Below are 16,645 nucleotides of genomic sequence, written 5' to 3'. Positions count from 1 at the left end.
TGTACGAGTACATATACATATATAAGCAATTATAATTAAATAATTAATTAAATAGTTGTCTGTGGAAAAAAATACAGTCAGCGATAAAAGCTTGTACTAAAAATGAAATTATTGCCAAAACTTATTTTCTTCGCAAGTGTGATGAAAAATATTCTGTGTCCCGGGAGGTACTTATATAAACTGTAGACTCGAGTCATAAATAAACACTCTTCACGTTTCTATTAAGTATCGTTTATAATTTTCCTCATACACTTCTTATTTTTACGGTTATTTTCAGATAACACCCGAAACATTAAAGGTGGTTGAAGAAAATTGCCGCAAAATAACAAACGAGACTTGTGTCAAACTGTGTATAATGAAGAAATTAGGAGTTGTAAGTTGTGATGTTTTTTTTTTAAATCACGGATGTACATCCGGCTGCAAAAGTGCATGGACACTTTATGACTGAATTCCATTAATAGGCAATGTGGCTGCTGGGTGTACAGCGAGCTGCAAAATTGCATGATCACTTTATTAATGTATTTCATTCATAAAGTGGGTATCCCCTTTTAAATTATTTATAAGTAAAATATTTTTTTAAGAGAAACATTTCTTCAGTTAAATTAATCGTATCCTAAAGCGACTTGGAGAAACTGTCATAGGGATTATCATTGCATGGATGCGCGAAGTTACATTATTAGTGTCATAAATTGTCATATTGCTTCTAATAGCTTCTTATACTTAGTTTGTTATTTGCAGATAGAGGAGCGCGGATGGTACGTGGAGAGTAAAGGGACAGAATTCATAAAGAGTATATTTCCTACAGATGTAATCATAGACAACCAAGAATCGATATTTCAGCAAATAGCTCAAACATGCAACCGTGGTAAATACATTATATTTATTTATTTAAACTTTATTTCAGTAAAGAAAACTTAATGTAGGTAAAGGCGAACTTAATGCTATGAGGCATTCTCTACCAGTCAACCTTATTCTCAAACCTGTGTGGAAATATGCCAATAAAGCGCTGGTATTACCTAACCTAACGGTAAGAGCGTGCGACTTTCAGTCCAATGGTCGCGGGTTCACACTCACACCCCTGCTTGCTTCAATAAGTTTTTCGGAACTTATGCACTATAGGTACGTTAAATCATTTCATACTCAATATATTTACCGCTCGACTAAAACATAAAGAGGAACACATTCGTAAAAAATTCGGACTAATCTCAATAAGACCCAATTTGTCCCTCTGAGTTGGAAGGTCAGATGGATGGCAGAAGCTTTCGTCAAAATGACAAGGTATGTTAGAAAGTAGTTTTAACCTCGTGAGATTCGCCCCGAGTCGGAATCGGTTCAATAGTCGCGACAGTTATTCCTCTTAGGTACTTAATTCAGCATCCTAAAAAGTTACCTACCTAGTTAGTGTAGGTACTTTAGTAAAGCGTTGATACATAATTCTTCTTAATCTTACTTAATTATTCATCATTCAGAGACAATTTCAATATGGTGTTTTTTTTTTCATTGACGTACGCCTTAAACGCTAGCGAATGCGTCAACTCAAATGCAGTGCATCTCGCTATTAATAATATGTATATTAGTATAAATAGGTTATAAGTTCTCGCGGGTTTGGTTTCCGCAACTCGACGTCATATATTGTTATTACGCCTATTTTGCGTGATGGGTTAGCGGCACTATTCTTGCCAACCCGACTCTACCAAGAAGCCTAGCAGGCCCTTGACATTGCCGACGACTTCTGGGTGAGCCGAGGTGTTGTGCCCGGTACTCTGTCATTCGAAAATGACGAGGGCGGCTGTCTCATCTGCCTCCATGCATGCTCTGCAGAGCATATATATTGCTAATATCTGTAATACGTAGGGTTAATAGGTGTTTGTTTAATGAGGCGTGGCCAGTTATGATCCCAGCTTAGTGTAACTAACTTTATGCCCTAATTGTGCATGAACGACCTGCCTTAAAATTTAAAGTTTTCGTTCATTATTTATGTATGTGGTTAGTTTTGTACAATCCAATATTTATTTTTCCTCAGTCTCTTGTTGACCACGTTGGCTGGAAATGGTTCAAAACGTCATAATCATAATCATTTAATTGCAAATCATGTTGCAAATCATGGGATGTATTTTAAATTCATTATTCGCGATATATTACTTTTAGGTAGAGAGTCTTATTTCTTGAGTAACTATCGAGGTAATCGAAGACAATAATGTGCTTATTTACAGTAAACAAACATGTCAGCAATAACTGTCATCGAGGTGAAGAAGTGGCAAAGTGCTTAAATGAAGAAATGGAGAAGGTAAGCTAAGTTACAGTAGAACCCGCTTTACTCCTTGAGCGCCACGCCTATCGTGTGCGGCGCGATATTGTGAACAAGTGGCAATAAACGAAGGTTGATTTTGTGCTGTAGCTGCGCGCGTCAGTCGAAAGGTTTAGATGAGGATTAGTTCTGTAAGGTCCACGTCAAAAACGCATCTTAACTGGAAACAACTGTATAAACAAAAAACAACACATGTAAAATTAAGCGTTAATTGTGTAAGAAATTGTATATACCGTGATCGTATTAAACGGTTTCCACTGTTTTTTTTTTTCGCATATGAGGGGAAACACCGCCATTAAGTTTATTATCTACAAATTTTTATTATCTACTATTTTTCCGGGTTAATATTTTAAAAATATACAAATCACCCCCAAATAAATTGTACCCCAAAAAATAGACAGAGTTATATTTTCCAACAATTAACATTATCTTTCAGTGCGTAATCTCTATGTGGCTCATAAAAGAAACTTCGTGTATTACCCATGTATATATAATAAATAGATAAAGACTTATACATAAATACATAGAAAACATATATAACTCAGGAACCAAAAAATAACTTCCCTTATATGTACCAGGATTCGAACCCGACCTTCAGACCATCAATAAAAAGAGCGTACTGGGATTCTTAATTTTCGGCAACGCACTTATAACTCTTCTGGTGTTGCGGGCGACGGCGGCCATCGCTTACCATCAGGCGATTCTTCTGCTTGTTTACCTCCTATATTATGAAATGATTACTATTGTATTGCACGCAGCTGGAGCACGCAAGTAATGATTAGTTAATGACGATTAAATTTCATTATCTTACCTTTTATCCGACGTTTCAGCCAGGTTGCACTTGAAGTGGTCACTTGTTTATACTTAAATCTTGCCAGTGATCAAAAATCGACAAGTCCGTATCGGACCATGCATAATGAAGGTTTTCGTAACTGTATTAACTTATTACACTTTATCTATTGGTCCTGGCTTCGAATTCTGTTAGGAGAATTTTTGTGATAATCAGTACTGAAAGTTTTTTCCCGAGTGATGGATGCTTTCTATGTATGCATGTACGAATATATAGGTATTTATGTATACGCCACATAAATATGAATATCATCGCCTACGCCTAGGACCCATCCATAGTGTATGTTTTGCGTAGGTAGGAATTGTTCCATCTCTAAGTATGTAAGTAGGTTGCCCCAAAGATATTTATACCTAATATAAGTAAAGTTGTATTAGCTTGACGTTGTACGCTAGTAAAGTGTGTGGGAACACACTTGGATGGCTAATCCCACAACGCAGCAAAATAGAATCGACGCGCGGGACGCGCGGGGGGTTAGCGTCCATGTATGTTCTCACGGGCCCCGCCACTTTTTTCTGTACCTTGATTGTGAACACACGCCAATAAATAATATATTAGTAATAACATCGGAGTTTTCACTGGGTCACCACCTCTCTTAGACCTTGAGTGTGCGACACTAAGACCTAAGTCGCATAGTGGTGACCCCGACGTGATTTCTTAAACATCGAAGATTCAAGCCTCAAGGTCAGCGATGCCTGATCCACTAGCAGCCCTGAGAGGAGCCCCGGTGCAACCGCCGGCCGCCCCTACGGCTGCCCGTCCGGCCGCCCCTCCAGCAGACGAAGGCGCCGCCGCAACCTCCAGCGCCGAGTCACCAGACGTCAAACCCGATATAATGGCAATTTCACTGTCGTCCCGTTTGCCGGAATTCTGGACGGACCAGCCGCGAGTGTGGTTTATTCGCGTCGAAGCCATCCTCGCGCCGCAGAAGCTGGGGGATGATTCCAGATTCGATCTCGTGGTCGCCAAGCTGCCTAAAGAAGTGATTGTGCAGCTTACGGATTTCCTGTCTCGCCCGCCGGCCGTAAACAAGTTCGCCGCGCTGAAGGCCAAGCTGTTATCCTTGTTCGAGGACACGAGAATCCGTCAAATTGAAAAATTGATCGGGGAATTGGAACTCGGTGAGTCGAAACCAAGCCAGTTACTGAATAGAATGAGGGACCTGGCTCGTGAAAACTTCCCCGATGAGACCCTGCGGATTCTGTGGCAAGGCCGCTTACCTGTGAACGTGCGAGGAGTCCTGGCAGTAGCAGAAACAAGTGATCTCGACAAATTGGCCATTATTGCGGATAATGTGACTGAAGCTACGCGTCATAGCTACGTTTCCGAGGTCAAGCAACCGCCGTCATTCGGTAAGCCGCTGTGTGACAGCAACGCGTTAACGTCAACCTCTTCGCAGTCAGAGATAGCGTTCCTGACTAAACAGATCGCCAAACTCACCGCCCAAATGTCAAATATGGAGCGGTCAAGGTCGCGGCAGAGAAATCAGAGGCAGCGAGGACGCAGCTACGGGAGGTCAACATCGCGCGCTAGGAGCTCTTCGCGCGGTCAACCTCGGCGTACCAAGGACGACCCAGATTGGCTTTGCCGATATCATTTCAAGTTCGGCGAGAAGGCCCAGCGTTGCTACCAGCCGTGCGCGTGGAAAACGTCGGGTTCGGAAAACTAAAAACGATGGTGCAATCGTCGACGGAGGTTTGCACTACATCGGTTAGCCGTCGTTTGTGTGTTACGGATAGGGAAAGTGGACTTAAGTTTTTAGTCGATACGGGCGCCGATGTGTCGATTTTGCCGCCAAAGAATCGTTTTTATAGTAACGAGTGCGCGAGATATAAACTTTATGCCGCGAACGGTACGGAAATAAAGACATTCGGGACTAAAACGTTAGTGTTGGACCTTAAATTACGCAGACCGTACCGTTGGGAGTTCGTCGTCGCCGACGTTAAGCAGCCTATTTTGGGAGCTGATTTTTTAGCCCATCATAAGCTGGTTGTCGATTTAAGTGCACGTATGTTGATAGACCTGACGACGTTCCTCAAGGTCGCCGCAAAAATGGTAAGTACCACTCAACCCTCAATTTTTGCATTTAGCGTGGAACATCCCTTCCGTAAACTGTTGTCCGAGTACCCGGAAATTACCAAACCCGCCTCTTTCAAAGAGACGGCACCGCATAACGTGCTACATTACATAGAAACTACAGGGCCACCAGTTTTTGCGCGTGCTAGGCCGCTTCCCCCAGATAGGTATAAGAAAGTAAAAAAAGAATTTGAATTGATGCAAGAGTTAGGTATTTGTCGTCCATCGAAAAGTGCCTGGGCTAGTCCGCTACACGTAGTAGCGAAAAAGAATGGCGACATTCGACCTTGTGGGGACTACCGGATGCTTAATGCTATAACTAAGCCCGATAGGTATCCCATTCCGCGATTGCACGATTTTACCTACATTCTGGCGGGGAAAAAAATATTTACAAAGTTAGATATTAATCGCGCGTACCACTGTATTAGCGTGGCGCCAGAGGACATTGAAAAAACGAGTATAATAACACCATTCGGACTATTTGAGTTCCCCCGCATGAGTTTCGGGCTCAGGAATGCTGCCCAGACCTTCCAGCGCTTTATGAATAATTCCGTACTTCAAGGTTTGGACTTCCTTTTCAATTACCTAGATGATGTCATCATAGCTAGCGACAACAGTGAGCAGCATGAGCGACATCTAGCTTTAGTGTTCGAAAGGTTTACGAAGTACGGAATCACGATAAATCTGGACAAATGCTGTTTTGGACGCTCTTCGGTTGAGTTTTTGGGGCATCATGTCTCGACGGCAGGTATCAAGCCGCTCGAGGATAAGGTAAGTGCCATAGTCGACTATCCGAAGCCAGAAACCATGGAAGAGCTGCGCAGATTCCTAGGAATGCTGAATTTTTATAGAGGTCACATTCAGGACGCAGCCGTCAAGCAAGCAGAGCGAGATAAGTATTTAGTTAACACCAAAAAGAAAGACAAAACCAAGATCGAGTGGACAACAAAGGCAGAGGAGGCGTTTGCGCAGTGTAAGGCAGGTCTTCAACAGGCAGCTACACTCGCGCACCCCAAGCCTGACGCCATTTTAGCACTTATGTGTGACGCATCAGATATTGCCGTCGGCAGTGTCCTTCAACAACGGGTAAATAATTCATGGGAACCCTTGGGATTTTTCTCGAAAAAGTTGTCCTCGGCTCAAGCTAAGTACAGTACGTACGATCGCGAACTCCTCGCTATTTACTTATCAATCAGGCACTTCCGTAAGTCGTTCGAAGGTCGCCAATTGACCCTGTATACCGACCACAAGCCCTTATGTACAGTATTTAATAAGGTAGGTGACGACAGCAAGGAAAGTCCCAGACGCGCGAGGCAACTCCTTTTTATAAGTGAGTTCACTACAGACATACGTCATATAAGTGGCAAGGACAATGTAGTCGCAGACACGCTGTCTAGAGTCGAAACAATTGATTGCCCGTCGGTATTAGATTTCTCAGAATTAGCCGACGCACAAGCTAAAGATGACTATGTTTTGCGCATGGCGCAATCGACTCCCAATGACGCAAGCAAAGTGCAACTCAAACTAATAACATTGCCGACTTGCACTAAACCTATCCTTTGTGAAACTTCTACACGCGAAGCTCGACCTTATTTACCTTTAGAGTTCCGTCGGAAAATATTTGATAGTTTACATTCATTAAGTCATCCCGGAATACGCACTAGTAGGAAAATGGTTAGTAAACGCTACTTTTGGCCAGAAGTAAATAAGGATGTAGGAATTTGGGCTCGGTCGTGTATTCAATGTCAAAGGGCGAAGGTCAGCCGACATACGGTGTCAGATCTAGGCACATTCCCCGACTCAGCAGCTTTCGAACATATACACGTAGACATTGTGGGACCATTGATAACGACTTCAAACGGGTATAGGTATCTCCTAACTATCATAGATAGGTATACGCGTTGGCCCGAGGCATTTCCTATTACTGAAATAACCGCGGAGATAGTGGCCAAAACCATTTACGAAGGCTGGATTGTTCGCTACGGTTGTCCGCTAAGGCTAACTAGCGACCAAGGACGCCAATTTGAAAGTAGGTTATTTGCAGAACTAATGAAGTTGTTAGGGGTAGATAAGATAAGAACCACCCCCTATCGGCCGGAGTCAAATGGTCGTATCGAACGATGGCATAGGTCACTCAAATCTGCGCTCATGGCAAAGCTCGGAGACGGAAGCTCATGGGTAGACCTTCTTCCAAGTGTAATGCTCGGGTTGCGCACCGCGGGTAGGTCCGACAGTGGCATAAGCGCAGCGGAAATGACGTTCGGTCGCACGCTTCGTCTGCCAGGAGCGTTTTATGAAACGACGAGGGATAGGGACCCCGTTGACCCTTATAGCGTGGTAGAGAAAATTAGGGATCACATTTCTAGTCTCAAGCCAGCGTTCAAGCGTGATAGACGAGATAGGACTATTTTCGTACATAATGACTTGCTCACGTGCACGCATGTTTTCCTTAGAGACGACACGGTGCGCAAGCCATTAAAACCGCCGTATGATGGACCCTACAAGGTCATCGAAAGGGGTGAAAAGGTATTTTTAATACAACTTCCCGGCAGACAAGCTCGTGTGTCTATCGATAGGTTAAAGCCAGCATTTATACTTAATTTGGATACTGACCAAGATGTCACCAAAAATCAAAGTAGCACAGACAATAGGAGTACGTCACAGGATATGGGGGATCGGGAAACGCCATCAGCGGCACCATCGCCCATACCTGTTCCGGTGACTCGGACCACACGCAGCGGAAGGACTGTTAAAAGACCAGTCCGATTTCTAATTGATGATTGAGTTGATATTAACCTATGTGCACATTAGATTTTAGGATCGATCCGTAGTATTAGTATTTTTTTTTTAATGTGTAATGTTATAGTATCATGTAAGTATGTGTCGATTTCCGTAAGGGGAACTTTAGCATTCTTGCGAAAAGAAGCAAAGTCCTCCTTGCATACAAGTTTTACCTACTGTTATGTGTTATATAAAATATGACTTATTACTTAATAGTTATGGCATCAAGTTGCATTGCTGTTGTAACATCGCACGGTTCGGCCGACCGAGATGCAACGTCAGTAATGTTTACGAGGTCCGCTGTAATGCAAATGAATCATTAAATTGTGATTAAATTATACTTACCTATAGCGCTATATCTTAGGTTGCAACCTAGTTAAGTAGTGTTTTGAATTAGACATACTTTTTAATAAATCTTGTGTAATTTTATTTTGTATTTTGCATGTACGCAAATTTTGTAATACTTAAATAGCGATTTCGATGGGACGTAACCAATTTCTATCAGAGACCAGCGTAAGCGCTACTGTCTTACGTTGTGTTATTATTTTTTATTAATCATTATTCTACTTGGAAGAATGGGTCTGGGTCAAAGTAAAGACGAGAAGTCCCTGAGCAGCAACATCGCGATAGCCCAAGTACAGTCGATCTCCGGGCAGGTCGAAGCGAAACTAAATTACGTGGGAATAGGACTCATAGCAGTTGGCGTGGTCCTGTGCATAGTGCTGGCGTATATACTACGGGCCAGATGTAAGAGTCATGTTAGAAATTGGTTGCGCAAAGCCGTCGCATCGCTGCCGCCTCCTACTGCACCGGAACAAGTGTATTAACTGTATTAAGTGTAATTTTAAGTAAGGTTCCGTAATTATGATTATTTTTCTTTGTGTTTTTTTTTTTCCTTTTTTTTTCAAAAAGGGGGGGATTACTGTGGGAACACACTTGGATGGCTAATCCCACAACGCAGCAAAATAGAATCGACGCGCGGGACGCGCGGGGGGTTAGCGTCCATGTATGTTCTCACGGGCCCCGCCACTTTTTTCTGTACCTTGATTGTGAACACACGCCAATAAATAATATATTAGTAATAACATCGGAGTTTTCACTGGGTCACCACCTCTCTTAGACCTTGAGTGTGCGACACTAAGACCTAAGTCGCATAAGTGAATAGTGAGATTAGTAGTTAGGTAAGAATAAAAAAACAGAATAATGTTTTTAGAAATGGTATTTCTCTATGTAACGTTTTAAACAATTCAAATGGTTTTCTGAATATACTTAACTTTGTGTGACATCCAATTTTCTATATTTTGTAAGTAGCATGTTTTAATTATATAATTTATATACACACATATCATAAACCCTCTATGATGCCTTCAAAATCCGTAAATAATGGCCCACATTACTATAAACTGTTTTGTTACAGCAAATTTCTTATCTGTGAAAATGTTGTAATAGCTTCATTACTATATCAAAATCGATTTGGTAATGCATTCAAATTTCGAACATCACTGAAAAAAAAAAGCAATTTGATTTGACCCCTATTCTAATATCAGTCGAGATGACGTTTTATTCGAAACCATATATCAATTTCATACAATATTGACAAATCTCGCATGTTAGTTGGTATCGAACGATATGGCAATCGACCTCGACTCTAGTTTGTCTCTGAATAAAAAAAAACTACTACTACTACTACGGGCGTGAAATAAGTTTTCAATTGCCACCATTTAACGTACAATTTACCTTTTAATTAGTTTGTAAGTAAAAAATAATTTGTTTTGTTGTTTTTAAAGTAACTATAACAAAAGTTTCGTGTAAAATATGCGATAAAGATATTTCGGAGACGCCACCTCATATCCGTGAGTTCCGCCAGAGAGCGAAGTACTGACACCAATGTCGGCTGTAATATGACGTTAGTGAATATATCATAGAAAGTTTATAATATGTGTGTCGATAAAGCAGTGTCTGTAACTGTACATAATTAGGCATTATGTAGAAACTACTATTATGTTAATAGGTACTACAGAATAAAGACGACGGGAACGAGATGGAGCCCGAAAAGGAAACTGCGGTAATGGATTTTAGAAATAAATATAAAAAAAAATATATAATATAGATACTAAAAAGTACGGAACCCTCGGTGGGCGAGTCCGACTCGCACTTTTGATATGGTTCACAACAAACCTTTTTTTTGTCGCTGTAAAATATACATCACAGAAGGGACAATGAACACTATATTTTACTTCATTATAATTATTTTAATTCCTTATATGGCTCTATCCAGTATTTAACCTCGGAAGTTGTAATATTATTCATTTTAAATAAAATTATAAACCAATTTGAAAGTCTCATCATAACATTACTTATTAATTTATAATTATAAGCATCTGTCATTGCCACACCCGATATGGGTAGCATGCATGTATTGAAACAATAGGGTATTATACTGTATTTAAAATAAATTATTTTACACCATGCATGAAATAAAGCACCAGATAATTATTAGAAAAACACAGATAGGAGTTATTTTTAAACACAAGTTCTATTTAATAAATCGGATAGAAATATAAAAAGTAGGCGAGTTGACCGTGACGTCACGATGTAATGTTTCATATAAATTCCATATTAGCAAATCGTTTTGACAGTTCTAAAAAAGTAACTGATTTGACTAGTAGGAAAATACCCTATTGTTACTGGAAGACCTGATATGTACGAGTACATACATATATAAGCAATTATAATTAAATAATTAATTAAATAGTTGTCTGTGGAAAAAAATACAGTCAGCGATAAAAGCTTGTACTAAAAATGAAATTATTGCCAAAACTTATTTTCTTCGCAAGTGTGATGAAAAATATTCTGTGTCACGGGAGGTACTTATATAAACTGTAGACTCGAGTCATAAATAAACACTCTTCACGTTTCTATTAAGTATCGTTTATAATTTTCCTCATACACTTCTTATTTTTACGGTTATTTTCAGATAACACCCGAAACATTAAAGGTGGTTGAAGAAAATTGCCGCAAAATAACAAACGAGACTTGTGTCAAACTGTGTATAATGAAAAAATTAGGAGTTGTAAGTTGTGATGTTTTTTTTTTAAATCACGGATGTACATCCGGCTGCAAAAGTGCATGGACACTTTATGACTGAATTCCATTAATAGGCAATGTGGCTGCTGGGTGTACAGCGAGCTGCAAAATTGCATGATCACTTTATTAATGTATTTCATTCATAAAGTGGGTATCCCCTTTTGAATTATTTATAAGTAAAATATTTTTTTAAGAGAAACATTTCTTCAGTTAAATTAATCGTATCCTAAAGCGACTTGGAGAAACTGTCATAGGGATTATCATTGCATGGATGCGCGAAGTTACATTATTAGTGTCATAAATTGTCATATTGCTTCTAATAGCTTCTTATACTTAGTTTGTTATTTGCAGATAGATGAGCGCGGATGGTACGTGGAGAGTAAAGGGACAGAATTCATAAAGAGTATATTTCCTACAGATGTAATCATAGACAACCAAGAATCGATATTTCAGCAAATAGCTCAAACATGCAACCGTGGTAAATACATTATATTTATTTATTTAAACTTTATTTCAGTAAAGAAAACTTAATGTAGGTAAAGGCGAACTTAATGCTATGAGGCATTCTCTACCAGTCAACCTTATTCTCAAACCTGTGTGGAAATATGCCAATAAAGCGCTGGTATTACCTAACCTAACGGTAAGAGCGTGCGACTTTCAGTCCAATGGTCGCGGGTTCACACTCACACCCCTGCTTGCTTCAATAAGTTTTTCGGAACTTATGCACTATAGGTACGTTAAATCATTTCATACTCAATATATTTACCGCTCGACTAAAACATAAAGAGGAACACATTCGTAAAAAATTCGGACTAATCTCAATAAGACCCAATTTGTCCCTCTGAGTTGGAAGGTCAGATGGATGGCAGAAGCTTTCGTCAAAATGACATTAACACGTTAACTGGCTCACGGTTATGTAGGTATGTTAGAAAGTAGTTTTAACCTCGTGAGATTCGCCCCGAGTCGGAATCGGTTCAATAGTCGCGACAGTTATTCCTCTTAGGTACTTAATTCAGCATCCTAAAAAGTTACCTACCTAGTTAGTGTAGGTACTTTAGTAAAGCGTTGATACATAATTCTTCTTAATCTTACTTAATTATTCATCATTCAGAGACAATTTCAATATGGTGTTTTTTTTTTCATTGACGTACGCCTTAAACGCTAGCGAATGCGTCAACTCAAATGCAGTGCATCTCGCTATTAATAATATGTATATTAGTATAAATAGGTTATAAGTTCTCGCGGGTTTGGTTTCCGCAACTCGACGTCATATTATTATATTGTTATTACGCCTATTTTGCGTGATGGGTTAGCGGCACTATTCTTGCCAACCCGACTCTACCAAGAAGCCTAGCAGACCCTTGACATTGCCGACGACTTCTGGGTGAGCCGAGGTGTTGTGCCCGGTACTCTGTCATTCGAAAATGACGAGGGCGGCTGTCTCATCTGCCTCCATGCATGCTCTGCAGAGCATATATATTGCTAATATCTGTAATACGTAGGGTTAATAAGTGTTTGTTTAATGAGGCGTGGCCAGTTATGATCCCAGCTTAGTGTAACTAACTTTATGCCCTAATTGTGCATGAACGACCTGCCTTAAAATTTAAAGTTTTCGTTCATTATTTATGTATGTGGTTAGTTTTGTACAATCCAATATTTATTTTTCCTCAGTCTCTTGTTGACCACGTTGGCTGGAAATGGTTCAAAACGTCATAATCATAATCATTTAATTGCAAATCATGTTGCAAATCATGGGATGTATTTTAAATTCATTATACGCGATATATTACTTTTAGGTAGAGAGTCTTATTTCTTGAGTAACTATCGAGGTAATCGAAGACAATAATGTGCTTATTTACAGTAAACAAACATGTCAGCAATAACTGTCATCGAGGTGAAGAAGTGGCAAAGTGCTTAAATGAAGAAATGGAGAAGGTAAGCTAAGTTACAGTAGAACCCGCTTTACTCCTTGAGCGCCACGCCTATCGTGTGCGGCGCGATATTGTGAACAAGTGGCAATAAACGAAGGTTGATTTTGTGCTGTAGCTGCGCGCGTCAGTCGAAAGGTTTAGATGAGGATTAGTTCTGTAAGGTCCACGTCAAAAACGCATCTTAACTGGAAACAACTGTATAAACAAAAAACAACACATGTAAAATTAAGCGTTAATTGTGTAAGAAATTGTATAAAACGTGATCGTATTAAACGGTTTCCACTGTTTTTTTTTTCGCATATGAGGGGAAACACCGCCATGTAGTTTATTATCTACAAATTTTTATTATCTACTATTTTCCCGGGTTAATATTTTAAAAATATACAAATCACCCCCAAATAAATTGTACCCCAAAAAATAGACAGAGTTATATTTTCCAACATTAATTAACATTATCTTTCGGTGCGTAATCTCTATGTGGCTCATAAAAGAAACTTCGTGTATTACCCATGTATATATAATAAATAGATAAAGACTTATACATAAATACATAGAAAACATATATAACTCAGGAACCAAAAAATAACTTCCCTTATATGTACCAGGATTCGAACCCGACCTTCAGACCATCAATAAAAAGAGCGTACTGGGATTCTTAATTTTCGGCAACGCACTTATAACTCTTCTGGTGTTGCGGGCGACGGCGGCCATCGCTTACCATCAGGCGATTCTTCTGCTTGTTTGCCTCCTATATTATGAAATGATTACTATTGTATTGCACGCAGCTGGAGCACGCAAGTAATGATTAGTTAATGACGATTAAATTTCATTATCTTACCTTTTATCCGACGTTTCAGCCAGGTTGCACTTGAAGTGGTCACTTGTTTATACTTAAATCTTGCCAGTGATCAAAAATCGACAAGTCCGTATCGGACCATGCATAATGAAGGTTTTCGTAACTGTATTAACTTATTACACTTTATCTATTGGTCCTGGCTTCGAATTCTGTTAGGAGAATTTTTGTGATAATCAGTACTGAAAGTTTTTTCCCGAGTGATGGATGCTTTCTATGTATGCATGTACGAATATATAGGTATTTAAATCAAAAAAAAAAAATCAAAAATATACTTTATTTATGTAGGCCTAGCAACAAGCTCTTGTGAATCGTAATTAATCTTAATCTAATTATCAGAGCAATTTATTGATGTTAATATTATTCCATAATAAAATTGGATTATTATACATATCAAATTTAACACTAAGAATTTCACAAAAGGATCGTCAAACATTAAAAAGATTGTATAAAAAAATACTAGTCTAGAATTTCTAGAATAAAATCTAAATGTCAAAAAAAAAAAGCATAAGTAACAAAAGAAGTAGATAGTATTACATCGGAATGTAATACTAGTATTATATTTATGTATACGCCACATAAATATGAATATCATCGCCTACGCCTAGGACCCATCCATAGTGTATGTTTTGCGTAGGTAGGAATTGTTCCATCTCTAAGTATGTAAGTAGGTTGCCCCAAAGATATTTATACCTAATATAAGTAAAGTTGTATTAGCTTGACGTTGTACGCTAGTAAAGTGAATAGTGAGATTAGTAGTTAGGTAAGAATAAAAAAACAGAATAATGTTTTTAGAAATGGTATTTCTCTATGTAACGTTTTAAACAATTCAAATGGTTTTCTGAATATACTTAACTTTGTGTGACATCCAATTTTCTATATTTTGTAAGTAGCATGTTTTAATTATATAATTTATATACACACATATCATAAACCCTCTATGATGCCTTCAAAATCCGTAAATAATGGCCCACATTACTATAAACTGTTTTGTTACAGCAAATTTCTTATCTGTGAAAATGTTGTAATAGCTTCATTACTATATCAAAATCGATTTGGTAATGCATTCAAATTTCGAACATCACTGAAAAAAAAAAGCAATTTGATTTGACCCCTATTCTAATATCAGTCGAGATGACGTTTTATTCGAAACCATATATCAATTTCATACAATATTGACAAATCTCGCATGTTAGTTGGTATCGAACGATATGGCAATCGACCTCGACTCTAGTTTGTCTCTGAATAAAAAAAAACTACTACTACTACTACGGGCGTGAAATAAGTTTTCAATTGCCACCATTTAACGTACAATTTATCTTTTAATTAGTTTGTAAGTAAAAAATAATTTGTTTTGTTGTTTTTAAAGTAACTATAACAAAAGTTTCGTGTAAAATATGCGATAAAGATATTTCGGAGACGCCACCTCATATCCGATTTCGAAAAAGAGCCAAAAATTAAGCATAAACCGACGGTGTATGAACCAAGACATATTTTTTTATGTTAGTTTGTTAATTAAAGTTTATATTATTTTAGTTTCTGGCCTTGTTTTAGAAAAATATAAAGGAAACAATAATTATCAAAACCAAAATGTCGAAATCGCCTATTACCGTGGTAATGGACCACTGTTACCCAAATACCGCGGATGTGGGTTCCTTTTTACGAGGGTGGATAACCCGTCGCATTTTTAGTTCCATAATTATGATAAGTATTATTTATTTGACAATAATGGATAAAAAATGGTATAGGTAATCAGTACAGTACGCTTTTCATATTATAAGACTTAATTAATGAATTTAAAATAAAAATAGTTGGTTCCTTTAACGCTAAAAACATCGTGGGTTACCCTTTACGAGCAAGTGTGATGCTGTCGAAATTCTTGTTTAATTTATTACCTATCTACGTTAAAAAAATAGGTACTTAATTATTTCAACCGGACGTGAAGGGCAAGTTGCTCCAAAAAGTTTAAGCTACCTAAAGTAAAAGTAAAGTAAAAAAGCCTATCATAAAACACATTACAATTTAAAATATTACATTAAACATAAAAATATTGTACTGTAATTTTTGGAGTATAAAACTTTTTTTAAATATAACTAAAATCTAAAACACGTACTATATTATTTAAAGTGTTTCACTATATAATGTTTATTTACAAATTCTACTTCTATTAAACACGTTTGCTTATGAAAGTCGCCTGAGCGGCGTAGGCCTCCCCCGTATCTCTCCAATCCTCTCTGTCCATAGCCCGTCTCCTCCATGTTGGTCCACATACTTCGCGGAACACGTCTTCCCAACGCTTCCTGGGTCTACCTCTTCCTGTGGCCGTTACGAGGTGTCCAGTCTGTCACTGTTTTAGTCCACCTGCCATCATTTATGCAACAGATAGATAGTTAATTTAAGCTACCTATCACAATTATATTCTACACAATATATACAAGATCTGTGTAAGTTAATGTTAATGTTGTATGTTTGTGTGTCTATTATGTTATTAAAATAACATAAAATATATTTTTCTACTATCTTCTCTATCTATATTTATTTTATGTTTGCTGCCTTAGAAAAAATATTGTGTGCAACGGTACATAATTAGGTTTTAAGAACAATTATTATGTACCTGGTATACAAAAGACTATCAAAAGTATTAGGTATTTTAAGAACCTATTAATTTCGAAGTCATGAAAGTTTTGGGTGGGTCTGTATTAGGTTCTCATACAGCTTATTACCGAGTGATGTCTTTTCTAACCATCGTTAAACGGTTCAAT

General features: G+C 38.3%; 2 long non-coding RNA genes across 2 annotated transcripts; both read left to right on the top strand.

Annotated features, from left to right (window-relative positions):
- Positions 1-745: 745 nt before the first annotated feature.
- LOC134798601 (uncharacterized) lies at positions 746-10,081 on the top strand. Its single transcript, XR_010145230.1, has 3 exons — positions 746-865; positions 2,214-2,287; positions 10,024-10,081. It is a non-coding gene; the product is annotated as an uncharacterized LOC134798601 (long non-coding RNA).
- A 923-nt stretch (positions 10,082-11,004) lies between these two features.
- LOC134798949 (uncharacterized) lies at positions 11,005-13,037 on the top strand. Its single transcript, XR_010145293.1, has 3 exons — positions 11,005-11,085; positions 11,451-11,577; positions 12,961-13,037. It is a non-coding gene; the product is annotated as an uncharacterized LOC134798949 (long non-coding RNA).
- Positions 13,038-16,645: the final 3,608 nt, after the last annotated feature.

This window comes from Cydia splendana, chromosome 17 (assembly GCF_910591565.1).
Source record: "Cydia splendana chromosome 17, ilCydSple1.2, whole genome shotgun sequence".
Lineage (NCBI taxonomy): Eukaryota > Metazoa > Arthropoda > Insecta > Lepidoptera > Tortricidae > Cydia > Cydia splendana.
Note: the sequence above shows the minus strand (reverse complement) of the source record. Positions and strands in the feature narration are given on the sequence as shown.